Raw genomic sequence first — 27,363 nt, forward strand, 5'->3', positions numbered from 1 at the left:
CGTTTCAAAACTACACAGAATCATTCTCAGAAACTACTTTGTAATGGGTGTGTTCAACTCACAGAGTTTAACCTTTCTTTTCATAGAGCAGTTTGGAAACACTCTGTTTCTTAAGTCTGCAAGTGGATATTTAGACCTCTTTGTGGCCTTCGTTGGAAACGGGATTTCTTCATATACTGCAAGAAAGAAGAATTCTCAGTAACTTCTTTGCCTTGTTTGTATTCAACTCACAGAGCTGAACGTTCCTTTAGACAGAGCAGTTTTGAAACACTCTTTTTGTGGAATTTGCAAGTGGAGATTTCAAGAGATTTGAGGCCAATCTTAGAAATGGCAATATCCTCGTTTAAAAACTAGACAGAATCATTCTCAGAAACTACTTTGTACTGGATGTGTTCAACTCACAGAGTTTAACCTTTCTTTTCATAGAGCAGTTTGGAAACACTCTGTTTCTTAAGTCTGCAAGTGGATATTTAGACCTGGTTGAGGCCTTCGTTGGAAACGGGATTTCTTCATAGAATGCTAGACAGAAGAATTCTCAGCAACTACTTCGCGTTGTTTGTATTCAACTCACAGAGCTGAACGTTCCTTTAGACAGAGCAGTTTTGAAACACTCTTTTTGTGGAATTTGCAAGTGGAGATTTCAAGAGATTTGAGGCCAATCTTAGAAATGGCAATATCCTCGTTTAAAAACTAGACAGAATCATTCTCAGAAACTACTTTGTACTGGATGTGTTCAACTCACAGAGTTTAACCTTTCTTTTCATAGAGCAGTTTGGAAACACTCTGTTTCTTAAGTCTGCAAGTGGATATTTAGACCTCTTTGTGGCCTTCGTTGGAAACGGGATTTCTTCATATACTGCAAGAAAGAAGAATTCTCAGTAACTTCTTTGTGTGGTGTGTGTTCAACTCACAGAGTTAAACCTTCCTTTAGAAAGATCAGTTTTGAAACACTCTTTTTGTGGAAATTGCAAGTGGAGATTTCCTGCGATTTGAGGCCAATCTTAGAAATTGAAAGAACCCCGTTTCAAAACTACACAGAATCATTCTCAGAAACTACTTTGTAATGGGTGTGTTCAACTCACAGAGTTTAACCTTTCTTTTCATAGAGCAGTTTGAAAACACTCTGTTTGTTAAGTCTGCAAGTGGATATTTAGACCTGGTTGAGGCCATCATTGGAAACGGGATTTCTTCATAGAATGCTAGACAGAAGAATTCTCAGTAACTTCTTTGCGTTGTTTGTATTCAACTCACAGAGCTGAACGTTCCTTTAGACAGAGCAGTTTTGAAACACTCTTTTTGTGGAATTTGCAAGTGGAGATTTCAAGAGATTTGAGGCCAATCTTAGAAATGGCAATATCCTCGTTTAAAAACTAGACAGAATCATTCTCAGAAACTACTTTGTACTGGATGTGTTCAACTCACAGAGTTTAACCTTTCTTTTCATAGAGCAGTTTGGAAACACTCTTTGTTAAGTCTGCAAGTGAATATTTAGACCTCTTTGTGGCCTTCGTTGGAAACGGGATTTCTTCATATACTGCAAGAAAGAAGAATTCTCAGTAACTTCTTTGTGTGGTGTGTGTTCAACTCACAGAGTTAAACCTTCCTTTAGAAAGATCAGTTTTGAAACACTCTTTTTGTGGAAATTGCAAGTGGAGATTTCCTGCGATTTGAGGCCAATCTTAGAAATTGAAAGAACCCCGTTTCAAAACTACACAGAATCATTCTCAGAAACTACTTTGTAATGGGTGTGTTCAACTCACAGAGTTTAACCTTTCTTTTCATAGAGCAGTTTGGAAACACTCTGTTTGTTAAGTCTGCAATTGGATATTTAGACCTGGTTGAGGCCTTCTTTGGAAACGGGATTTCTTCATAGAATGCTAGACAGAAGAATTCTCAGTAACTTCTTTGCGTTGTTTGTATTCAACTGACAGAGCTGAACGTTCCTTTAGACAGAGCAGTTTTGAAACACTCTTTTTGTGGAATTTGCAAGTGGAGATTTCAGGAGATTTGAGGCCAATCTTAGAAATGGAAATATCCTCGTTTAAAAACTAGACAGAATCATTCTCAGAAACTACTTTGTACTGGATGTGTTCAACTCACAGAGTTTAACCTTTCTTTTCATAGAGCAGTTTGGAAACACTCTGTTTCTTAAGTCTGCAAGTGGATATTTAGACCTGTTGGTGGCCTTCGTTGGAAACAGGATTTCTTCATATACTGCAAGAAAGAAGAATTCTCAGTAACTTCTTTGTGTGGTGTGTGTTCAACTCACAGAGTTAAACCTTCCTTTAGAAAGATCAGTTTTGAAACACTCTTTTTGTGGAAATTGCAAGTGGAGATTTCCTGCGATTTGAGGCTAATCTTAGAAATTGAAATAACCCCCTTTCAAAACTACACAGAATCATTCTCAGAAACTACTTTGTAATGGGTGTGTTCAACTCACAGAGTTTAACCTTTCTTTTCACAGAGCAGTTTGAAAACACTCTGTTTGTTAAGTCTGCAAGTGGATATTTAGACCTGGTTGAGGCCTTCGTTGGAAACGGGATTTCTTCATAGAATGCTAGACAGAAGAATTCTCAGCAACTACTTTGCGTTGTTTGTATTCAACTCACAGAGCTGAACGTTCCTTTAGACAGAGCAGTTTTGAAACACTCTTTTTGTGGAATTTGCAAGTGGAGATTTCAAGAGATTTGAGGCCAATCTTAGAAATGGCAATATCCTCGTTTAAAAACTAGACAGAATCATTCTCAGAAACTACTTTGTACTGGATGTGTTCAACTCACAGAGTTTAACCTTTCTTTTCATAGAGCAGTTTGGAAACACTCTGTTTCTTAAGTCTGCAAGTGGATATTTAGACCTCTTTGTGGCCTTCGTTGGAAACGGGATTTCTTCATATACTGCAAGAAAGAAGAATTCTCAGTAACTTCTTTGTGTGGTGTGTGTTCAACTCACAGAGTTAAACCTTCCTTTAGAAAGATCAGTTTTGAAACACTCTTTTTGTGGAAATTGCAAGTGGAGATTTCCTGCGATTTGAGGCCAATCTTAGAAATTGAAATAACCCCGTTTCAAAACTACACAGAATCATTCTCAGAAACTACTTTGTAATGGGTGTGTTCAACTCACAGAGTTTAACCTTTCTTTTCATAGAGCAGTTTGGAAACACTCTGTTTCTTAAGTCTGCAAGTGGATATTTAGACCTCTTTGTGGCCTTCGTTGGAAACGGGATTTCTTCATATACTGCAAGAAAGAAGAATTCTCAGTAACTTCTTTGTGTGGTGTGTGTTCAACTCACAGAGTTAAACCTTCCTTTAGAAAGATCAGTTTTGAAACACTCTTTTTGTGGAAATTGCAAGTGGAGATTTCCTGCGATTTGAGGCCAATCTTAGAAATTGAAATAACCCCGTTTCAAAACTACACAGAATCATTCTCAGAAACTACTTTGTAATGGGTGTGTTCAACTCACAGAGTTTAACCTTTCTTTTCATAGAGCAGTTTGAAAACACTCTGTTTGTTAAGTCTGCAATGGGATATTTAGACCTGGTTGAGGCCTTCGTTGGAAACGGGATTTCTTCATAGAATGCTAGACAGAAGAATTCTCAGTAACTTCTTTGCCTTGTTTGTATTCAACTCACAGAGCTGAACGTTCCTTTAGACAGAGCAGTTTTGAAACACTCTTTTTGTGGAATTTGCAAGTGGAGATTTCAAGAGATTTGAGGCCAATCTTAGAAATGGCAATATCCTCGTTTAAAAACTAGACAGAATCATTCTCAGAAACTACTTTGTACTGGATGTGTTCAACTCACAGAGTTTAACCTTTCTTTTCATAGAGCAGTTTGGAAACACTCTGTTTCTTAAGTCTGCAAGTGGATATTTAGACCTGTTTGTGGCCTTCGTTGGAAACAGGATTTCTTCATATACTGCAAGAAAGAAGAATTCTCAGTAACTTCTTTGTGTGGTGTGTGTTCAACTCACAGAGTTAAACCTTCCTTTAGAAAGATCAGTTTTGAAACACTCTTTTTGTGGAAATTGCAAGTGGAGATTTCCTGCGATTTGAGGCCAATCTTAGAAATTGAAATAACCTCCTTTCAAAACTACACAGAATCATTCTCCGAAACTACTTTGTAATGGGTGTGTTCAACTCACAGAGTTTAACCTTTCTTTTCACAGAGCAGTTTGAAAACACTCTGTTTGTTAAGTCTGCAAGTGGATATTTAGACCTGGTTGAGGCCTTCGTTGGAAACGGGATTTCTTCATAGAATGCTAGACAGAAGAATTCTCAGCAACTACTTTGCGTTGTTTGTATTCAACTGACAGAGCTGAACGTTCCTTTAGACAGAGCAGTTTTGAAACACTCTTTTTGTGGAATTTGCAAGTGGAGATTTCAAGAGATTTGAGGCCAATCTTAGAAATGGCAATATCCTCGTTTAAAAACTAGACAGAATCATTCTCAGAAACTACTTTGTACTGGATGTGTTCAACTCACAGAGTTTAACCTTTCTTTTCATAGAGCAGTTTGGAAACACTCTGTTTCTTAAGTCTGCAAGTGGATATTTAGACCTCTTTGTGGCCTTCGTTGGAAACGGGATTTCTTCATATACTGCAAGAAAGAAGAATTCTCAGTAACTTCTTTGTGTGGTGTGTGTTCAACTCACAGAGTTAAACCTTCCTTTAGAAAGATCAGTTTTGAAACACTCTTTTTGTGGAAATTGCAAGTGGAGATTTCCTGCGATTTGAGGCCAATCTTAGAAATTGAAATAACCCCGTTTCAAAACTACACAGAATCATTCTCAGAAACTACTTTGTAATGGGTGTGTTCAACTCACAGAGTTTAACCTTTCTTTTCATAGAGCAGTTTGGAAACACTCTGTTTCTTAAGTCTGCAAGTGGATATTTAGACCTCTTTGTGGCCTTCGTTGGAAACGGGATTTCTTCATATACTGCAAGAAAGAAGAATTCTCAGTAACTTCTTTGTGTGGTGTGTGTTCAACTCACAGAGTTAAACCTTCCTTTAGAAAGATCAGTTTTGAAACACTCTTTTTGTGGAAATTGCAAGTGGAGATTTCCTGCGATTTGAGGCCAATCTTAGAAATTGAAATAACCCCGTTTCAAAACTACACAGAATCATTCTCAGAAACTACTTTGTAATGGGTGTGTTCAACTCACAGAGTTTAACCTTTCTTTTCATAGAGCAGTTTGAAAACACTCTGTTTGTTAAGTCTGCAAGTGGATATTTAGACCTGGTTGAGGCCATCATTGGAAACGGGATTTCTTCATAGAATGCTAGACAGAAGAATTCTCAGTAACTTCTTTGCGTTGTTTGTATTCAACTCACAGAGCTGAACGTTCCTTTAGACAGAGCAGTTTTGAAACACTCTTTTTGTGGAATTTGCAAGTGGAGATTTCAAGAGATTTGAGGCCAATCTTAGAAATGGCAATATCCTCGTTTAAAAACTAGACAGAATCATTCTCAGAAACTACTTTGTACTGGATGTGTTCAACTCACAGAGTTTAACCTTTCTTTTCATAGAGCAGTTTGGAAACACTCTTTGTTAAGTCTGCAAGTGAATATTTAGACCTCTTTGTGGCCTTCGTTGGAAACGGGATTTCTTCATATACTGCAAGAAAGAAGAATTCTCAGTAACTTCTTTGTGTGGTGTGTGTTCAACTCACAGAGTTAAACCTTCCTTTAGAAAGATCAGTTTTGAAACACTCTTTTTGTGGAAATTGCAAGTGGAGATTTCCTGCGATTTGAGGCCAATCTTAGAAATTGAAAGAACCCCGTTTCAAAACTACACAGAATCATTCTCAGAAACTACTTTGTAATGGGTGTGTTCAACTCACAGAGTTTAACCTTTCTTTTCATAGAGCAGTTTGGAAACACTCTGTTTGTTAAGTCTGCAATTGGATATTTAGACCTGGTTGAGGCCTTCTTTGGAAACGGGATTTCTTCATAGAATGCTAGACAGAAGAATTCTCAGTAACTTCTTTGCGTTGTTTGTATTCAACTGACAGAGCTGAACGTTCCTTTAGACAGAGCAGTTTTGAAACACTCTTTTTGTGGAATTTGCAAGTGGAGATTTCAGGAGATTTGAGGCCAATCTTAGAAATTGAAAGAACCCCGTTTCAAAACTACACAGAATCATTCTCAGAAACTACTTTGTAATGGGTGTGTTCAACTCACAGAGTTTAACCTTTCTTTTCATAGAGCAGTTTGGAAACACTCTGTTTCTTAAGTCTGCAAGTGGATATTTAGACCTCTTTGTGGCCTTCGTTGGAAACGGGATTTCTTCATATACTGCAAGAAAGAAGAATTCTCAGTAACTTCTTTGTGTGGTGTGTGTTCAACTCACAGAGTTAAACCTTCCTTTAGAAAGATCAGTTTTGAAACACTCTTTTTGTGGAAATTGCAAGTGGAGATTTCCTGCGATTTGAGGCCAATCTTAGAAATTGAAATAACCCCGTTTCAAAACTACACAGAATCATTCTCAGAAACTACTTTGTAATGGGTGTGTTCAACTCACAGAGTTTAACCTTTCTTTTCACAGAGCAGTTTGAAAACACTCTGTTTGTTAAGTCTGCAATTGGATATTTAGACCTGGTTGAGGCCTTCGTTGGAAACGGGATTTCTTCATAGAATGCTAGACAGAAGAATTCTCAGTAACTTATTTGCGTTGTTTGTATTCAACTCACAGAGCTGAACGTTCCTTTAGACAGAGCAGTTTTGAAACACTCTTTTTGTGGAATTTGCAAGTGGAGATTTCAGGAGATTTGAGGCCAATCTTAGAAATGGCAATATCCTCGTTTAAAAACTAGACAGAATCATTCTCAGAAACTACTTTGTACTGGATGTGTTCAACTCACAGAGTTTAACCTTTCTTTTCACAGAGCAGTTTGGAAACACTCTGTTTGTTAAGTCTGCAAGTGGATATTTAGACCTCTTTGTGGCCTTCGTTGGAAACGGGATTTCTTCATATACTGCAAGAAAGAAGAATTCTCAGTAACTTCTTTGTGTGGTGTGTGTTCAACTCACAGAGTTAAACCTTCCTTTAGAAAGATCAGTTTTGAAACACTCTTTTTGTGGAAATTGCAAGTGGAGATTTCCTGCGATTTGAGGCCAATCTTAGAAATTGAAATAACCCCGTTTCAAAACTACACAGAATCATTCTCAGAAACTACTTTGTAATGGGTGTGTTCAACTCACAGAGTTTAACCTTTCTTTTCACAGAGCAGTTTGAAAACACTCTGTTTGTTAAGTCTGCAAGTGGATATTTAGACCTGGTTGAGGCCTTCGTTGGAAACGGGATTTCTTCATAGAATCCTAGACAGAAGAATTCTCAGTAACTTCTTTGCGTTGTTTGTATTCAACTCACAGAACTGAACGTTCCTTTAGACAGAGCAGTTTTGAAACACTCTTTTTGTGGAATTTGCAAGTGGAGATTTCAAGAGATTTGAGGCCAATCTTAGAAATGGCAATATCCTCGTTTAAAAACTAGACAGAATCATTCTCAGAAACTACTTTGTACTGGATGTGTTCAACTCACAGAGTTTAACCTTTCTTTTCACAGAGCAGTTTGGAAACACTCTGTTTCTTAAGTCTGCAAGTGGATATTTAGACCTCTTTGTGGCCTTCGTTGGAAACGGGATTTCTTCATATACTGCAAGAAAGAAGAATTCTCAGTAACTTCTTTGTGTGGTGTGTGTTCAACTCACAGAGTTAAACCTTCCTTTAGAAAGATCAGTTTTGAAACACTCTTTTTGTGGAAATTGCAAGTGGAGATTTCCTGCGATTTGAGGCCAATCTTAGAAATTGAAATAACCCCGTTTCAAAACTACACAGAATCATTCTCAGAAACTACTTTGTAATGGGTGTGTTCAACTCACAGAGTTTAACCTTTCTTTTCACAGAGCAGTTTGAAAACACTCTGTTTGTTAAGTCTGCAAGTGGATATTTAGACCTGGTTGAGGCCTTCGTTGGAAACGGGATTTCTTCATAGAATCCTAGACAGAAGAATTCTCAGTAACTTCTTTGCGTTGTTTGTATTCAACTCACAGTGCTGAACGTTCCTTTAGACAGAGCAGTTTTGAAACACTCTTTTTGTGGAATTTGCAAGTGGAGATTTCAAGAGATTTGAGGCTAATCTTAGAAATGGCAATATCCTCGTTTAAAAACTAGACAGAATCATTCTCAGAAACTACTTTGTACTGGATGTGTTCAACTCACAGAATTTAACCTTTCTTTTCATAGAGCAGTTTGGAAACACTCTGTTTCTTAAGTCTGCAAGTGGATATTTAGACCTCTTTGTGGCCTTCGTTGGAAACGGGATTTCTTCATATACTGCAAGAAAGAAGAATTCTCAGTAACTTCTTTGTGTGGTGTGTGTTCAACTCACAGAGTTAAACCTTCCTTTAGAAAGATCAGTTTTGAAACACTCTTTTTGTGGAAATTGCAAGTGGAGATTTCCTGCGATTTGAGGCCAATCTTAGAAATTGAAAGAACCCCGTTTCAAAGCTACACAGAATCATTCTCAGAAACTTCTTTGTAATGGGTGTGTTCAACTCACAGAGTTTAACCACCCTTTTCACAGAGCAGTTTGAAAACACTCTGTTTGTTAAGTCTGCAAGTGGATATTTAGACCTGGTTGAGGCCTTCTTTGGAAACGGGATTTCTTCATAAAATGCTAGACAGAAGAATTCTCAGTAACTTCTTTCCATTGTTTGTATTCAACTCACAGAGCTGAACGTTCCTTTAGACAGAGCAGTTTTGAAACACTCTTTTTGTGGAATTTGCAAGTGGAGATTTCAAGAGATTTGAGGCCAATCTTAGAAATGGCAATATCCTCGTTTAAAAACTAGACAGAATCATTCTCAGAAACTACTTTGTACTGGATGTGTTCAACTCACAGAGTTTAACCTTTCTTTTCACAGAGCAGTTTGGAAACACTCTGTTTGTTAAGTCTGCAAGTGGATATTTAGACCTCTTTGTGGCCTTCGTTGGAAACGGGATTTCTTCATATACTGCAAGAAAGAAGAATTCTCAGTAACTTCTTTGTGTGGTGTGTGTTCAACTCACAGAGTTAAACCTTCCTTTAGAAAGATCAGTTTTGAAACACTCTTTTTGTGGAAATTGCAAGTGGAGATTTCCTGCGATTTGAGGCCAATCTTAGAAATTGAAAGAACCCCGTTTCAAAACTACACAGAATCATTCTCAGAAACTACTTTGTAATGGGTGTGTTCAACTCACAGAGTTTAACCTTTCTTTTCACAGAGCAGTTTGAAAACACTCTGTTTGTTAAGTCTGCAAGTGGATATTTAGACCTGGTTGAGGCCTTCGTTGGAAACGGGATTTCTTCATAGAATGCTAGACAGAAGAATTCTCAGTAACTTCTTTGCGTTGTTTGTATTCAACTCACAGAGCTGAACGTTCCTTTAGACAGAGCAGTTTTGAAACACTCTTTTTGTGGAATTTGCAAGTGGAGATTTCAAGAGATTTGAGGCCAATCTTAGAAATGGCAATATCCTCGTTTAAAAACTAGACAGAATCATTCTCAGAAACTACTTTGTACTGGATGTGTTCAACTCACAGAGTTTAACCTTTCTTTTCATAGAGCAGTTTGGAAACACTCTGTTTCTTAAGTCTGCAAGTGGATATTTAGACCTCTTTGTGGCCTTCGTTGGAAACGGGATTTCTTCATATACTGCAAGAAAGAAGAATTCTCAGTAACTTCTTTGTGTGGTGTGTGTTCAACTCACAGAGTTAAACCTTCCTTTAGAAAGATCAGTTTTGAAACACTCTTTTTGTGGAAATTGCAAGTGGAGATTTCCTGCGATTTGAGGCCAATCTTAGAAATTGAAAGAACCCCGTTTCAAAGCTACACAGAATCATTCTCAGAAACTACTTTGTAATGGGTGTGTTCAACTCACAGAGTTTAACCACCCTTTTCACAGAGCAGTTTGAAAACACTCTGTTTGTTAAGTCTGCAAGTGGATATTTAGACCTGGTTGAGGCCTTCTTTGGAAACGGGATTTCTTCATAAAATGCTAGACAGAAGAATTCTCAGTAACTTCTTTCCATTGTTTGTATTCAACTCACAGAGCTGAACGTTCCTTTAGACAGAGCAGTTTTGAAACACTCTTTTTGTGGAATTTGCAAATGGAGATTTCAAGAGATTTGAGGCCAATCTTAGAAATGGCAATATCCTCGTTTAAAAACTAGACAGAATCATTCTCAGAAACTACTTTGTACTGGATGTGTTCAACTCACAGAGTTTAACCTTTCTTTTCATAGAGCAGTTTGGAAACACTCTGTTTGTTAAGTCTGCAAGTGGATATTTAGACCTCTTTCTGGCCTTCGTTGGAAACGGGATTTCTTCATATACTGCAAGAAAGAATAATTCTCGGTAACTTCTTTGTGTGGTGTGTGTTCAACTCACAGAGTTAAACCTTCCTTTAGAAAGATCAGTTTTGAAACACTCTTTTTGTGGAAATTGCAAGTGGAGATTTCCTGCGATTTGAGGCCAATCTTAGAAATTGAAATAACCCCGTTTCAAAACCACACAGAATCATTCTCAGAAACTACTTTGTAATGGGTGTGTTCAACTCACAGAGTTTAACCTTTCTTTTCATAGAGCAGTTTGGAAACACTCTGTTTCTTAAGTCTGCAAGTGGATATTTAGACCTGGTTGAGGCCTTCGTTGGAAACGGGATTTCTTCATAGAATGCTAGACAGAAGAATTCTCAGCAACTACTTTGCGTTGTTTGTATTCAACTCACAGAGCTGAACGTTCCTTTAGACAGAGCAGTTTTGAAACACTCTTTTTGTGGAATTTGCAAGTGGAGATTTCAAGAGATTTGAGGCCAATCTTAGAAATGGCAATATCCTCGTTTAAAAACTAGACAGAATCATTCTCAGAAACTACTTTGTAATGGGTGTGTTCAACTCACAGAGTTTAACCTTTCTTTTCACAGAGCAGTTTGAAAACACTCTGTTTGTTAAGTCTGCAAGTGGATATTTAGACCTGGTTGAGGCCTTCGTTGGAAACGGGATTTCTTCATAGAATCCTAGACAGAAGAATTCTCAGTAACTTCTTTGCGTTGTTTGTATTCAACTCACAGAACTGAACGTTCCTTTAGACAGAGCAGTTTTGAAACACTCTTTTTGTGGAATTTGCAAGTGGAGATTTCAAGAGATTTGAGGCCAATCTTAGAAATGGCAATATCCTCGTTTAAAAACTAGACAGAATCATTCTCAGAAACTACTTTGTACTGGATGTGTTCAACTCACAGAGTTTAACCTTTCTTTTCACAGAGCAGTTTGGAAACACTCTGTTTCTTAAGTCTGCAAGTGGATATTTAGACCTCTTTGTGGCCTTCGTTGGAAACGGGATTTCTTCATATACTGCAAGAAAGAAGAATTCTCAGTAACTTCTTTGTGTGGTGTGTGTTCAACTCACAGAGTTAAACCTTCCTTTAGAAAGATCAGTTTTGAAACACTCTTTTTGTGGAAATTGCAAGTGGAGATTTCCTGCGATTTGAGGCCAATCTTAGAAATTGAAATAACCCCGTTTCAAAACTACACAGAATCATTCTCAGAAACTACTTTGTAATGGGTGTGTTCAACTCACAGAGTTTAACCTTTCTTTTCACAGAGCAGTTTGAAAACACTCTGTTTGTTAAGTCTGCAAGTGGATATTTAGACCTGGTTGAGGCCTTCGTTGGAAACGGGATTTCTTCATAGAATCCTAGACAGAAGAATTCTCAGTAACTTCTTTGCGTTGTTTGTATTCAACTCACAGTGCTGAACGTTCCTTTAGACAGAGCAGTTTTGAAACACTCTTTTTGTGGAATTTGCAAGTGGAGATTTCAAGAGATTTGAGGCTAATCTTAGAAATGGCAATATCCTCGTTTAAAAACTAGACAGAATCATTCTCAGAAACTACTTTGTACTGGATGTGTTCAACTCACAGAATTTAACCTTTCTTTTCATAGAGCAGTTTGGAAACACTCTGTTTCTTAAGTCTGCAAGTGGATATTTAGACCTCTTTGTGGCCTTCGTTGGAAACGGGATTTCTTCATATACTGCAAGAAAGAAGAATTCTCAGTAACTTCTTTGTGTGGTGTGTGTTCAACTCACAGAGTTAAACCTTCCTTTAGAAAGATCAGTTTTGAAACACTCTTTTTGTGGAAATTGCAAGTGGAGATTTCCTGCGATTTGAGGCCAATCTTAGAAATTGAAAGAACCCCGTTTCAAAGCTACACAGAATCATTCTCAGAAACTTCTTTGTAATGGGTGTGTTCAACTCACAGAGTTTAACCACCCTTTTCACAGAGCAGTTTGAAAACACTCTGTTTGTTAAGTCTGCAAGTGGATATTTAGACCTGGTTGAGGCCTTCTTTGGAAACGGGATTTCTTCATAAAATGCTAGACAGAAGAATTCTCAGTAACTTCTTTCCATTGTTTGTATTCAACTCACAGAGCTGAACGTTCCTTTAGACAGAGCAGTTTTGAAACACTCTTTTTGTGGAATTTGCAAGTGGAGATTTCAAGAGATTTGAGGCCAATCTTAGAAATGGCAATATCCTCGTTTAAAAACTAGACAGAATCATTCTCAGAAACTACTTTGTACTGGATGTGTTCAACTCACAGAGTTTAACCTTTCTTTTCACAGAGCAGTTTGGAAACACTCTGTTTGTTAAGTCTGCAAGTGGATATTTAGACCTCTTTGTGGCCTTCGTTGGAAACGGGATTTCTTCATATACTGCAAGAAAGAAGAATTCTCAGTAACTTCTTTGTGTGGTGTGTGTTCAACTCACAGAGTTAAACCTTCCTTTAGAAAGATCAGTTTTGAAACACTCTTTTTGTGGAAATTGCAAGTGGAGATTTCCTGCGATTTGAGGCCAATCTTAGAAATTGAAAGAACCCCGTTTCAAAACTACACAGAATCATTCTCAGAAACTACTTTGTAATGGGTGTGTTCAACTCACAGAGTTTAACCTTTCTTTTCACAGAGCAGTTTGAAAACACTCTGTTTGTTAAGTCTGCAAGTGGATATTTAGACTTGGTTGAGGCCTTCGTTGGAAACGGGATTTCTTCATAGAATGCTAGACAGAAGAATTCTCAGTAACTTCTTTGCGTTGTTTGTATTCAACTCACAGAGCTGAACGTTCCTTTAGACAGAGCACTTTTGAAACACTCTTTTTGTGGAATTTGCAAGTGGAGATTTCAAGAGATTTGAGGCCAATCTTAGAAATGGCAATATCCTCGTTTAAAAACTAGACAGAATCATTCTCAGAAACTACTTTGTACTGGATGTGTTCAACTCACAGAGTTTAACCTTTCTTTTCATAGAGCAGTTTGGAAACACTCTGTTTCTTAAGTCTGCAAGTGGATATTTAGACCTCTTTGTGGCCTTCGTTGGAAACGGGATTTCTTCATATACTGCAAGAAAGAAGAATTCTCAGTAACTTCTTTGTGTGGTGTGTGTTCAACTCACAGAGTTAAACCTTCCTTTAGAAAGATCAGTTTTGAAACACTCTTTTTGTGGAAATTGCAAGTGGAGATTTCCTGCGATTTGAGGCCAATCTTAGAAATTGAAAGAACCCCGTTTCAAAGCTACACAGAATCATTCTCAGAAACTACTTTGTAATGGGTGTGTTCAACTCACAGAGTTTAACCACCCTTTTCACAGAGCAGTTTGAAAACACTCTGTTTGTTAAGTCTGCAAGTGGATATTTAGACCTGGTTGAGGCCTTCTTTGGAAACGGGATTTCTTCATAAAATGCTAGACAGAAGAATTCTCAGTAACTTCTTTCCATTGTTTGTATTCAACTCACAGAGCTGAACGTTCCTTTAGACAGAGCAGTTTTGAAACACTCTTTTTGTGGAATTTGCAAATGGAGATTTCAAGAGATTTGAGGCCAATCTTAGAAATGGCAATATCCTCGTTTAAAAACTAGACAGAATCATTCTCAGAAACTACTTTGTACTGGATGTGTTCAACTCACAGAGTTTAACCTTTCTTTTCATAGAGCAGTTTGGAAACACTCTGTTTGTTAAGTCTGCAAGTGGATATTTAGACCTCTTTGTGGCCTTCGTTGGAAACGGGATTTCTTCATATACTGCAAGAAAGAATAATTCTCGGTAACTTCTTTGTGTGGTGTGTGTTCAACTCACAGAGTTAAACCTTCCTTTAGAAAGATCAGTTTTGAAACACTCTTTTTGTGGAAATTGCAAGTGGAGATTTCCTGCGATTTGAGGCCAATCTTAGAAATTGAAATAACCCCGTTTCAAAACCACACAGAATCATTCTCAGAAACTACTTTGTAATGGGTGTGTTCAACTCACAGAGTTTAACCTTTCTTTTCATAGAGCAGTTTGGAAACACTCTGTTTCTTAAGTCTGCAAGTGGATATTTAGACCTGGTTGAGGCCTTCGTTGGAAACGGGATTTCTTCATAGAATGCTAGACAGAAGAATTCTCAGCAACTACTTTGCGTTGTTTGTATTCAACTCACAGAGCTGAACGTTCCTTTAGACAGAGCAGTTTTGAAACACTCTTTTTGTGGAATTTGCAAGTGGAGATTTCAAGAGATTTGAGGCCAATCTTAGAAATGGCAATATCCTCGTTTAAAAACTAGACAGAATCATTCTCAGAAACTACTTTGTACTGGATGTGTTCAACTCACAGAGTTTAACCTTTCTTTTCATAGAGCAGTTTGGAAACACTCTTTGTTAAGTCTGCAAGTGAATATTTAGACCTCTTTGTGGCCTTCGTTGGAAACGGGATTTCTTCACATACTGCAAGAAAGAAGAATTCTCAGTAACTTCTTTGTGTGGTGTGTGTTCAACTCACAGAGTTAAACCTTCCTTTAGAAAGATCAGTTTTGAAACACTCTTTTTGTGGAAATTGCAAGTGGAGATTTCCTGCGATTTGAGGCCAATCTTAGAAATTGAAAGAACCCCGTTTCAAAACTACACAGAATCATTCTCAGAAACTACTTTGTAATGGGTGTGTTCAACTCACAGAGTTTAACCTTTCTTTTCATAGAGCAGTTTGGAAACACTCTGTTTGTTAAGTCTGCAATTGGATATTTAGACCTGGTTGAGGCCTTCTTTGGAAACGGGATTTCTTCATAGAATGCTAGACAGAAGAATTCTCAGTAACTTCTTTGCGTTGTTTGTATTCAACTGACAGAGCTGAACGTTCCTTTAGACAGAGCAGTTTTGAAACACTCTTTTTGTGGAATTTGCAAGTGGAGATTTCAGGAGATTTGAGGCCAATCTTAGAAATGGAAATATCCTCGTTTAAAAACTAGACAGAATCATTCTCAGAAACTACTTTGTACTGGATGTGTTCAACTCACAGAGTTTAACCTTTCTTTTCATAGAGCAGTTTGGAAACACTCTGTTTCTTAAGTCTGCAAGTGGATATTTAGACCTGTTGGTGGCCTTCGTTGGAAACAGGATTTCTTCATATACTGCAAGAAAGAAGAATTCTCAGTAACTTCTTTGTGTGGTGTGTGTTCAACTCACAGAGTTAAACCTTCCTTTAGAAAGATCAGTTTTGAAACACTCTTTTTGTGGAAATTGCAAGTGGAGATTTCCTGCGATTTGAGGCTAATCTTAGAAATTGAAATAACCCCCTTTCAAAACTACACAGAATCATTCTCAGAAACTACTTTGTAATGGGTGTGTTCAACTCACAGAGTTTAACCTTTCTTTTCACAGAGCAGTTTGAAAACACTCTGTTTGTTAAGTCTGCAAGTGGATATTTAGACCTGGTTGAGGCCTTCGTTGGAAACGGGATTTCTTCATAGAATGCTAGACAGAAGAATTCTCAGCAACTACTTTGCGTTGTTTGTATTCAACTCACAGAGCTGAACGTTCCTTTAGACAGAGCAGTTTTGAAACACTCTTTTTGTGGAATTTGCAAGTGGAGATTTCAAGAGATTTGAGGCCAATCTTAGAAATGGCAATATCCTCGTTTAAAAACTAGACAGAATCATTCTCAGAAACTACTTTGTACTGGATGTGTTCAACTCACAGAGTTTAACCTTTCTTTTCATAGAGCAGTTTGGAAACACTCTGTTTCTTAAGTCTGCAAGTGGATATTTAGACCTCTTTGTGGCCTTCGTTGGAAACGGGATTTCTTCATATACTGCAAGAAAGAAGAATTCTCAGTAACTTCTTTGTGTGGTGTGTGTTCAACTCACAGAGTTAAACCTTCCTTTAGAAAGATCAGTTTTGAAACACTCTTTTTGTGGAAATTGCAAGTGGAGATTTCCTGCGATTTGAGGCCAATCTTAGAAATTGAAATAACCCCGTTTCAAAACTACACAGAATCATTCTCAGAAACTACTTTGTAATGGGTGTGTTCAACTCACAGAGTTTAACCTTTCTTTTCATAGAGCAGTTTGGAAACACTCTGTTTCTTAAGTCTGCAAGTGGATATTTAGACCTCTTTGTGGCCTTCGTTGGAAACGGGATTTCTTCATATACTGCAAGAAAGAAGAATTCTCAGTAACTTCTTTGTGTGGTGTGTGTTCAACTCACAGAGTTAAACCTTCCTTTAGAAAGATCAGTTTTGAAACACTCTTTTTGTGGAAATTGCAAGTGGAGATTTCCTGCGATTTGAGGCCAATCTTAGAAATTGAAAGAACCCCGTTTCAAAACTACACAGAATCATTCTCAGAAACTACTTTGTAATGGGTGTGTTCAACTCACAGAGTTTAACCTTTCTTTTCATAGAGCAGTTTGGAAACACTCTGTTTGTTAAGTCTGCAATTGGATATTTAGACCTGGTTGAGGCCTTCTTTGGAAACGGGATTTCTTCATAGAATGCTAGACAGAAGAATTCTCAGTAACTTCTTTGCGTTGTTTGTATTCAACTGACAGAGCTGAACGTTCCTTTAGACAGAGCAGTTTTGAAACACTCTTTTTGTGGAATTTGCAAGTGGAGATTTCAGGAGATTTGAGGCCAATCTTAGAAATGGAAATATCCTCGTTTAAAAACTAGACAGAATCATTCTCAGAAACTACTTTGTACTGGATGTGTTCAACTCACAGAGTTTAACCTTTCTTTTCATAGAGCAGTTTGGAAACACTCTGTTTCTTAAGTCTGCAAGTGGATATTTAGACCTGTTTGTGGCCTTCGTTGGAAACAGGATTTCTTCATATACTGCAAGAAAGAAGAATTCTCAGTAACTTCTTTGTGTGGTGTGTGTTCAACTCACAGAGTTAAACCTTCCTTTAGAAAGATCAGTTTTGAAACACTCTTTTTGTGGAAATTGCAAGTGGAGATTTCCTGCGATTTGAGGCTAATCTTAGAAATTGAAATAACCCCCTTTCAAAACTACACAGAATCATTCTCAGAAACTACTTTGTAATGGGTGTGTTCAACTCACAGAGTTTAACCTTTCTTTTCACAGAGCAGTTTGAAAACACTCTGTTTGTTAAGTCTGCAAGTGGATATTTAGACCTGGTTGAGGCCTTCGTTGGAAACGGGATTTCTTCATAGAATGCTAGACAGAAGAATTCTCAGCAACTACTTTGCGTTGTTTGTATTCAACTCACAGAGCTGAACGTTCCTTTAGACAGAGCAGTTTTGAAACACTCTTTTTGTGGAATTTGCAAGTGGAGATTTCAAGAGATTTGAGGCCAATCTTAGAAATGGCAATATCCTCGTTTAAAAACTAGACAGAATCATTCTCAGAAACTACTTTGTACTGGATGTGTTCAACTCACAGAGTTTAACCTTTCTTTTCATAGAGCAGTTTGGAAACACTCTGTTTCTTAAGTCTGCAAGTGGATATTTAGACCTCTTTGTGGCCTTCGTTGGAAACGGGATTTCTTCATATACTGCAAGAAAGAAGAATTCTCAGTAACTTCTTTGTGTGGTGTGTGTTCAACTCACAGAGTTAAACCTTCCTTTAGAAAGATCAGTTTTGAAACACTCTTTTTGTGGAAATTGCAAGTGGAGATTTCCTGCGATTTGAGGCCAATCTTAGAAATTGAAATAACCCCGTTTCAAAACTACACAGAATCATTCTCAGAAACTACTTTGTAATGGGTGTGTTCAACTCACAGAGTTTAACCTTTCTTTTCATAGAGCAGTTTGGAAACACTCTGTTTCTTAAGTCTGCAAGTGGATATTTAGACCTCTTTGTGGCCTTCGTTGGAAACGGGATTTCTTCATATACTGCAAGAAAGAAGAATTCTCAGTAACTTCTTTGTGTGGTGTGTGTTCAACTCACAGAGTTAAACCTTCCTTTAGAAAGATCAGTTTTGAAACACTCTTTTTGTGGAAATTGCAAGTGGAGATTTCCTGCGATTTGAGGCCAATCTTAGAAATTGAAATAACCCCGTTTCAAAACTACACAGAATCATTCTCAGAAACTACTTTGTAATGGGTGTGTTCAACTCACAGAGTTTAACCTTTCTTTTCATAGAGCAGTTTGAAAACACTCTGTTTGTTAAGTCTGCAATGGGATATTTAGACCTGGTTGAGGCCTTCGTTGGAAACGGGATTTCTTCATAGAATGCTAGACAGAAGAATTCTCAGTAACTTCTTTGCCTTGTTTGTATTCAACTCACAGAGCTGAACGTTCCTTTAGACAGAGCAGTTTTGAAACACTCTTTTTGTGGAATTTGCAAGTGGAGATTTCAAGAGATTTGAGGCCAATCTTAGAAATGGCAATATCCTCGTTTAAAAACTAGACAGAATCATTCTCAGAAACTACTTTGTACTGGATGTGTTCAACTCACAGAGTTTAACCTTTCTTTTCATAGAGCAGTTTGGAAACACTCTGTTTCTTAAGTCTGCAAGTGGATATTTAGACCTGTTTGTGGCCTTCGTTGGAAACAGGATTTCTTCATATACTGCAAGAAAGAAGAATTCTCAGTAACTTCTTTGTGTGGTGTGTGTTCAACTCACAGAGTTAAACCTTCCTTTAGAAAGATCAGTTTTGAAACACTCTTTTTGTGGAAATTGCAAGTGGAGATTTCCTGCGATTTGAGGCCAATCTTAGAAATTGAAATAACCCCCTTTCAAAACTACACAGAATCATTCTCCGAAACTACTTTGTAATGGGTGTGTTCAACTCACAGAGTTTAACCTTTCTTTTCACAGAGCAGTTTGAAAACACTCTGTTTGTTAAGTCTGCAAGTGGATATTTAGACCTGGTTGAGGCCTTCGTTGGAAACGGGATTTCTTCATAGAATGCTAGACAGAAGAATTCTCAGCAACTACTTTGCGTTGTTTGTATTCAACTCACAGAGCTGAACGTTCCTTTAGACAGAGCAGTTTTGAAACACTCTTTTTGTGGAATTTGCAAGTGGAGATTTCAAGAGATTTGAGGCCAATCTTAGAAATGGCAATATCCTCGTTTAAAAACTAGACAGAATCATTCTCAGAAACTACTTTGTACTGGATGTGTTCAACTCACAGAGTTTAACCTTTCTTTTCATAGAGCAGTTTGGAAACACTCTGTTTCTTAAGTCTGCAAGTGGATATTTAGACCTCTTTGTGGCCTTCGTTGGAAACGGGATTTCTTCATATACTGCAAGAAAGAAGAATTCTCAGTAACTTCTTTGTGTGGTGTGTGTTCAACTCACAGAGTTAAACCTTCCTTTAGAAAGATCAGTTTTGAAACACTCTTTTTGTGGAAATTGCAAGTGGAGATTTCCTGCGATTTGAGGCCAATCTTAGAAATTGAAATAACCCCGTTTCAAAACTACACAGAATCATTCTCAGAAACTACTTTGTAATGGGTGTGTTCAACTCACAGAGTTTAACCTTTCTTTTCATAGAGCAGTTTGGAAACACTCTGTTTCTTAAGTCTGCAAGTGGATATTTAGACCTCTTTGTGGCCTTCGTTGGAAACGGGATTTCTTCATATACTGCAAGAAAGAAGAATTCTCAGTAACTTCTTTGTGTGGTGTGTGTTCAACTCACAGAGTTAAACCTTCCTTTAGAAAGATCAGTTTTGAAACACTCTTTTTGTGGAAATTGCAAGTGGAGATTTCCTGCGATTTGAGGCCAATCTTAGAAATTGAAATAACCCCGTTTCAAAACTACACAGAATCATTCTCAGAAACTACTTTGTAATGGGTGTGTTCAACTCACAGAGTTTAACCTTTCTTTTCATAGAGCAGTTTGAAAACACTCTGTTTGTTAAGTCTGCAAGTGGATATTTAGACCTGGTTGAGGCCTTCGTTGGAAACGGGATTTCTTCATAGAATGCTAGACAGAAGAATTCTCAGCAACTACTTTGCGTTGTTTGTATTCAACTCACAGAGCTGAACGTTCCTTTAGACAGAGCAGTTTTGAAACACTCTTTTTGTGGAATTTGCAAGTGGAGATTTCAAGAGATTTGAGGCCAATCTTAGAAATGGCAATATCCTCGTTTAAAAACTAGACAGAATCATTCTCAGAAACTACTTTGTACTGGATGTGTTCAACTCACAGAGTTTAACCTTTCTTTTCATAGAGCAGTTTGGAAACACTCTGTTTCTTAAGTCTGCAAGTGGATATTTAGACCTCTTTGTGGCCTTCGTTGGAAACGGGATTTCTTCATATACTGCAAGAAAGAAGAATTCTCAGTAACTTCTTTGTGTGGTGTGTGTTCAACTCACAGAGTTAAACCTTCCTTTAGAAAGATCAGTTTTGAAACACTCTTTTTGTGGAAATTGCAAGTGGAGATTTCCTGCGATTTGAGGCCAATCTTAGAAATTGAAATAACCCCGTTTCAAAACTACACAGAATCATTCTCAGAAACTACTTTGTAATGGGTGTGTTCAACTCGCAGTTTAACCTTTCTTTTCATAGAGCAGTTTGGAAACACTCTGTTTCTTAAGTCTGCAAGTAGATATTTAGACCTCTTTGTGGCCTTCGTTGGAAACGGGATTTCTTCATATACTGCAAGAAAGAAGAATTCTCAGTAACTTCTTTGTGTGGTGTGTGTTCAACTCACAGAGTTAAACCTTCCTTTAGAAAGATCAGTTTTGAAACACTCTTTTTGTGGAAATTGCAAGTGGAGATTTCCTGCGATTTGAGGCCAATCTTAGAAATTGAAAGAACCCCGTTTCAAAACTACACAGAATCATTCTCAGAAACTACTTTGTAATGGGTGTGTTCAACTCACAGAGTTTAACCTTTCTTTTCATAGAGCAGTTTGGAAACACTCTGTTTCTTAAGTCTGCAAGTGGATATTTAGACCTCTTTGTGGCCTTCGTTGGAAACGGGATTTCTTCATATACTGCAAGAAAGAAGAATTCTCAGTAACTTCTTTGTGTGGTGTGTGTTCAACTCACAGAGTTAAACCTTCCTTTAGAAAGATCAGTTTTGAAACACTCTTTTTGTGGAAATTGCAAGTGGAGATTTCCTGCGATTTGAGGCCAATCTTAGAAATTGAAATAACCCCGTTTCAAAACTACACAGAATCATTCTCAGAAACTACTTTGTAATGGGTGTGTTCAACTCACAGAGTTTAACCTTTCTTTTCACAGAGCAGTTTGAAAACACTCTGTTTGTTAAGTCTGCAATTGGATATTTAGACCTGGTTGAGGCCTTCGTTGGAAACGGGATTTCTTCATAGAATGCTAGACAGAAGAATTCTCAGTAACTTATTTGCGTTGTTTGTATTCAACTCACAGAGCTGAACGTTCCTTTAGACAGAGCAGTTTTGAAACACTCTTTTTGTGGAATTTGCAAGTGGAGATTTCAAGAGATTTGAGGCCAATCTTAGAAATGGCAATATCCTCGTTTAAAAACTAGACAGAATCATTCTCAGAAACTACTTTGTACTGGATGTGTTCAACTCACAGAGTTTAACCTTTCTTTTCACAGAGCAGTTTGGAAACACTCTGTTTGTTAAGTCTGCAAGTGGATATTTAGACCTCTTTGTGGCCTTCGTTGGAAACGGGATTTCTTCATATACTGCAAGAAAGAAGAATTCTCAGTAACTTCTTTGTGTGGTGTGTGTTCAACTCACAGAGTTAAACCTTCCTTTAGAAAGATCAGTTTTGAAACACTCTTTTTGTGGAAATTGCAAGTGGAGATTTCCTGCGATTTGAGGCCAATCTTAGAAATTGAAATAACCCCGTTTCAAAACTACACAGAATCATTCTCAGAAACTACTTTGTAATGGGTGTGTTCAACTCACAGAGTTTAACCTTTCTTTTCACAGAGCAGTTTGAAAACACTCTGTTTGTTAAGTCTGCAAGTGGATATTTAGACCTGGTTGAGGCCTTCGTTGGAAACGGGATTTCTTCATAGAATCCTAGACAGAAGAATTCTCAGTAACTTCTTTGCGTTGTTTGTATTCAACTCACAGAACTGAACGTTCCTTTAGACAGAGCAGTTTTGAAACACTCTTTTTGTGGAATTTGCAAGTGGAGATTTCAAGAGATTTGAGGCCAATCTTAGAAATGGCAATATCCTCGTTTAAAAACTAGACAGAATCATTCTCAGAAACTACTTTGTACTGGATGTGTTCAACTCACAGAGTTTAACCTTTCTTTTCATAGAGCAGTTTGGAAACACTCTGTTTCTTAAGTCTGCAAGTGGATATTTAGACCTCTTTGTGGCCTTCGTTGGAAACGGGATTTCTTCATATACTGCAAGAAAGAAGAATTCTCAGTAACTTCTTTGTGTGGTGTGTGTTCAACTCACAGAGTTAAACCTTCCTTTAGAAAGATCAGTTTTGAAACACTCTTTTTGTGGAAATTGCAAGTGGAGATTTCCTGCGATTTGAGGCCAATCTTAGAAATTGAAAGAACCCCGTTTCAAAGCTACACAGAATCATTCTCAGAAACTACTTTGTAATGGGTGTGTTCAACTCACAGAGTTTAACCACCCTTTTCACAGAGCAGTTTGAAAACACTCTGTTTGTTAAGTCTGCAAGTGGATATTTAGACCTGGTTGAGGCCTTCTTTGGAAACGGGATTTCTTCATAAAATGCTAGACAGAAGAATTCTCAGTAACTTCTTTCCATTGTTTGTATTCAACTCACAGAGCTGAACGTTCCTTTAGACAGAGCAGTTTTGAAACACTCTTTTTGTGGAATTTGCAAGTGGAGATTTCAAGAGATTTGAGGCCAATCTTAGAAATGGCAATATCCTCGTTTAAAAACTAGACAGAATCATTCTCAGAAACTACTTTGTACTGGATGTGTTCAACTCACAGAGTTTAACCTTTCTTTTCACAGAGCAGTTTGGAAACACTCTGTTTCTTAAGTCTGCAAGTGGATATTTAGACCTCTTTGTGGCCTTCGTTGGAAACGGGATTTCTTCATATACTGCAAGAAAGAAGAATTCTCAGTAACTTCTTTGTGTGGTGTGTGTTCAACTCACAGAGTTAAACCTTCCTTTAGAAAGATCAGTTTTGAAACACTCTTTTTGTGGAAATTGCAAGTGGAGATTTCCTGCGATTTGAGGCCAATCTTAGAAATTGAAATAACCCCGTTTCAAAACTACACAGAATCATTCTCAGAAACTACTTTGTAATGGGTGTGTTCAACTCACAGAGTTTAACCTTTCTTTTCACAGAGCAGTTTGAAAACACTCTGTTTGTTAAGTCTGCAAGTGGATATTTAGACCTGGTTGAGGCCTTCGTTGGAAACGGGATTTCTTCATAGAATCCTAGACAGAAGAATTCTCAGTAACTTCTTTGCGTTGTTTGTATTCAACTCACAGAGCTGAACGTTCCTTTAGACAGAGCAGTTTTGAAACACTCTTTTTGTGGAATTTGCCAGTGGAGATTTCAAGAGATTTGAGGCCAATCTTAGAAATGGCAATATCCTCGTTTAAAAACTAGACAGAATCATTCTCAGAAACTACTTTGTACTGGATGTGTTCAACTCACAGAGTTTAACCTTTCTTTTCATAGAGCAGTTTGGAAACACTCTGTTTCTTAAGTCTGCAAGTGGATATTTAGACCTCTTTGTGGCCTTCGTTGGAAACGGGATTTCTTCATATACTGCAAGAAAGAAGAATTCTCAGTAACTTCTTTGTGTGGTGTGTGTTCAACTCACAGAGTTAAACCTTCCTTTAGAAAGATCAGTTTTGAAACACTCTTTTTGTGGAAATTGCAAGTGGAGATTTCCTGCGATTTGAGGCCAATCTTAGAAATTGAAAGAACCCCGTTTCAAAGCTACACAGAATCATTCTCAGAAACTACTTTGTAATGGGTGTGTTCAACTCACAGAGTTTAACCACCCTTTTCACAGAGCAGTTTGAAAACACTCTGTTTGTTAAGTCTGCAAGTGGATATTTAGACCTGGTTGAGGCCTTCTTTGGAAACGGGATTTCTTCATAAAATGCTAGACAGAAGAATTCTCAGTAACTTCTTTCCATTGTTTGTATTCAACTCACAGAGCTGAACGTTCCTTTAGACAGAGCAGTTTTGAAACACTCTTTTTGTGGAATTTGCAAGTGGAGATTTCAAGAGATTTGAGGCCAATCTTAGAAATGGCAATATCCTCGTTTAAAAACTAGACAGAATCATTCTCAGAAACTACTTTGTACTGGATGTGTTCAACTCACAGAGTTTAACCTTTCTTTTCACAGAGCAGTTTGGAAACACTCTGTTTGTTAAGTCTGCAAGTGGATATTTAGACCTCTTTGTGGCCTTCGTTGGAAACGGGATTTCTTCATATACTGCAAGAAAGAAGAATTCTCAGTAACTTCTTTGTGTGGTGTGTGTTCAACTCACAGAGTTAAACCTTCCTTTAGAAAGATCAGTTTTGAAACACTCTTTTTGTGGAAATTGCAAGTGGAGATTTCCTGCGATTTGAGGCCAATCTTAGAAATTGAAATAACCCCGTTTCAAAACTACACAGAATCATTCTCAGAAACTACTTTGTAATGGGTGTGTTCAACTCACAGAGTTTAACCTTTCTTTTCACAGAGCAGTTTGAAAACACTCTGTTTGTTAAGTCTGCAAGTGGATATTTAGACCTGGTTGAGGCCTTCGTTGGAAACGGGATTTCTTCATAGAATGCTAGACAGAAGAATTCTCAGTAACTTCTTTGCGTTGTTTGTATTCAACTCACAGAGCTGAACGTTCCTTTAGACAGAGCAGTTTTGAAACACTCTTTTTGTGGAATTTGCAAGTGGAGATTTCAAGAGATTTGAGGCCAATCTTAGAAATGGCAATATCCTCGTTTAAAAACTAGACAGAATCATTCTCAGAAACTACTTTGTACTGGATGTGTTCAACTCACAGAGTTTAACCTTTCTTTTCATAGAGCAGTTTGGAAACACTCTGTTTCTTAAGTCTGCAAGTGGATATTTAGACCTCTTTGTGGCCTTCGTTGGAAACGGGATTTCTTCATATACTGCAAGAAAGAAGAATTCTCAGTAACTTCTTTGTGTGGTGTGTGTTCAACTCACAGAGTTAAACCTTCCTTTAGAAAGATCAGTTTTGAAACACTCTTTTTGTGGAAATTGCAAGTGGAGATTTCCTGCGATTTGAGGCCAATCTTAGAAATTGAAAGAACCCCGTTTCAAAGCTACACAGAATCATTCTCAGAAACTACTTTGTAATGGGTGTGTTCAACTCACAGAGTTTAACCACCCTTTTCACAGAGCAGTTTGAAAACACTCTGTTTGTTAAGTCTGCAAGTGGATATTTAGACCTGGTTGAGGCCTTCTTTGGAAACGGGATTTCTTCATAAAATGCTAGACAGAAGAATTCTCAGTAACTTCTTTCCATTGTTTGTATTCAACTCACAGAGCTGAACGTTCCTTTAGACAGAGCAGTTTTGAAACACTCTTTTTGTGGAATTTGCAAGTGGAGATTTCAAGAGATTTGAGGCCAATCTTAGAAATGGCAATATCCTCGTTTAAAAACTAGACAGAATCATTCTCAGAAACTACTTTGTACTGGATGTGTTCAACTCACAGAGTTTAACCTTTCTTTTCACAGAGCAGTTTGGAAACACTCTGTTTGTTAAGTCTGCAAGTGGATATTTAGACCTCTTTGTGGCCTTCGTTGGAAACGGGATTTCTTCATATACTGCAAGAAAGAAGAATTCTCAGTAACTTCTTTGTGTGGTGTGTGTTCAACTCACAGAGTTAAACCTTCCTTTAGAAAGATCAGTTTTGAAACACTCTTTTTGTGGAAATTGCAAGTGGAGATTTCCTGCGATTTGAGGCCAATCTTAGAAATTGAAATAACCCCGTTTCAAAACTACACAGAATCATTCTCAGAAACTACTTTGTAATGGGTGTGTTCAACTCACAGAGTTTAACCTTTCTTTTCACAGAGCAGTTTGAAAACACTCTGTTTGTTAAGTCTGCAAGTGGATATTTAGACCTGGTTGAGGCCTTCGTTGGAAACGGGATTTCTTCATAGAATGCTAGACAGAAGAATTCTCAGTAACTTCTTTGCGTTGTTTGTATTCAACTCACAGAGCTGAACGTTCCTTTAGACAGAGCAGTTTTGAAACACTCTTTTTGTGGAATTTGCAAGTGGAGATTTCAAGAGATTTGAGGCCAATCTTAGAAATGGCAATATCCTCGTTTAAAAACTAGACAGAATCATTCTCAGAAACTACTTTGTACTGGATGTGTTCAACTCACAGAGTTTAACCTTTCTTTTCATAGAGCAGTTTGGAAACACTCTGTTTCTTAAGTCTGCAAGTGGATATTTAGACCTCTTTGTGGCCTTCGTTGGAAACGGGATTTCTTCATATACTGCAAGAAAGAAGAATTCTCAGTAACTTCTTTGTGTGGTGTGTGTTCAACTCACAGAGTTAAACCTTCCTTTAGAAAGATCAGTTTTGAAACACTCTTTTTGTGGAAATTGCAAGTGGAGATTTCCTGCGATTTGAGGCCAATCTTAGAAATTGAAAGAACCCCGTTTCAAAGCTACACAGAATCATTCTCAGAAACTACTTTGTAATGGGTGTGTTCAACTCACAGAGTTTAACCACCCTTTTCACAGAGCAGTTTGAAAACACTCTGTTTGTTAAGTCTGCAAGTGGATATTTAGACCTGGTTGAGGCCTTCTTTGGAAACGGGATTTCTTCATAAAATGCTAGACAGAAGAATTCTCAGTAACTTCTTTCCATTGTTTGTATTCAACTCACAGAGCTGAACGTTCCTTTAGACAGAGCAGTTTTGAAACACTCTTTTTGTGGAATTTGCAAGTGGAGATTTCAAGAGATTTGAGGCCAATCTTAGAAATGGCAATATCCTCGTTTAAAAACTAGACAGAATCATTCTCAGAAACTACTTTGTACTGGATGTGTTCAACTCACAGAGTTTAACCTTTCTTTTCATAGAGCAGTTTGGAAACACTCTGTTTGTTAAGTCTGCAAGTGGATATTTAGACCTCTTTCTGGCCTTCGTTGGAAACGGGATTTCTTC

This window comes from Pan paniscus, chromosome 10, assembly GCF_029289425.2.
Source record: "Pan paniscus chromosome 10, NHGRI_mPanPan1-v2.0_pri, whole genome shotgun sequence".
NCBI classification, from domain to species: Eukaryota; Metazoa; Chordata; class Mammalia; order Primates; family Hominidae; genus Pan; species Pan paniscus.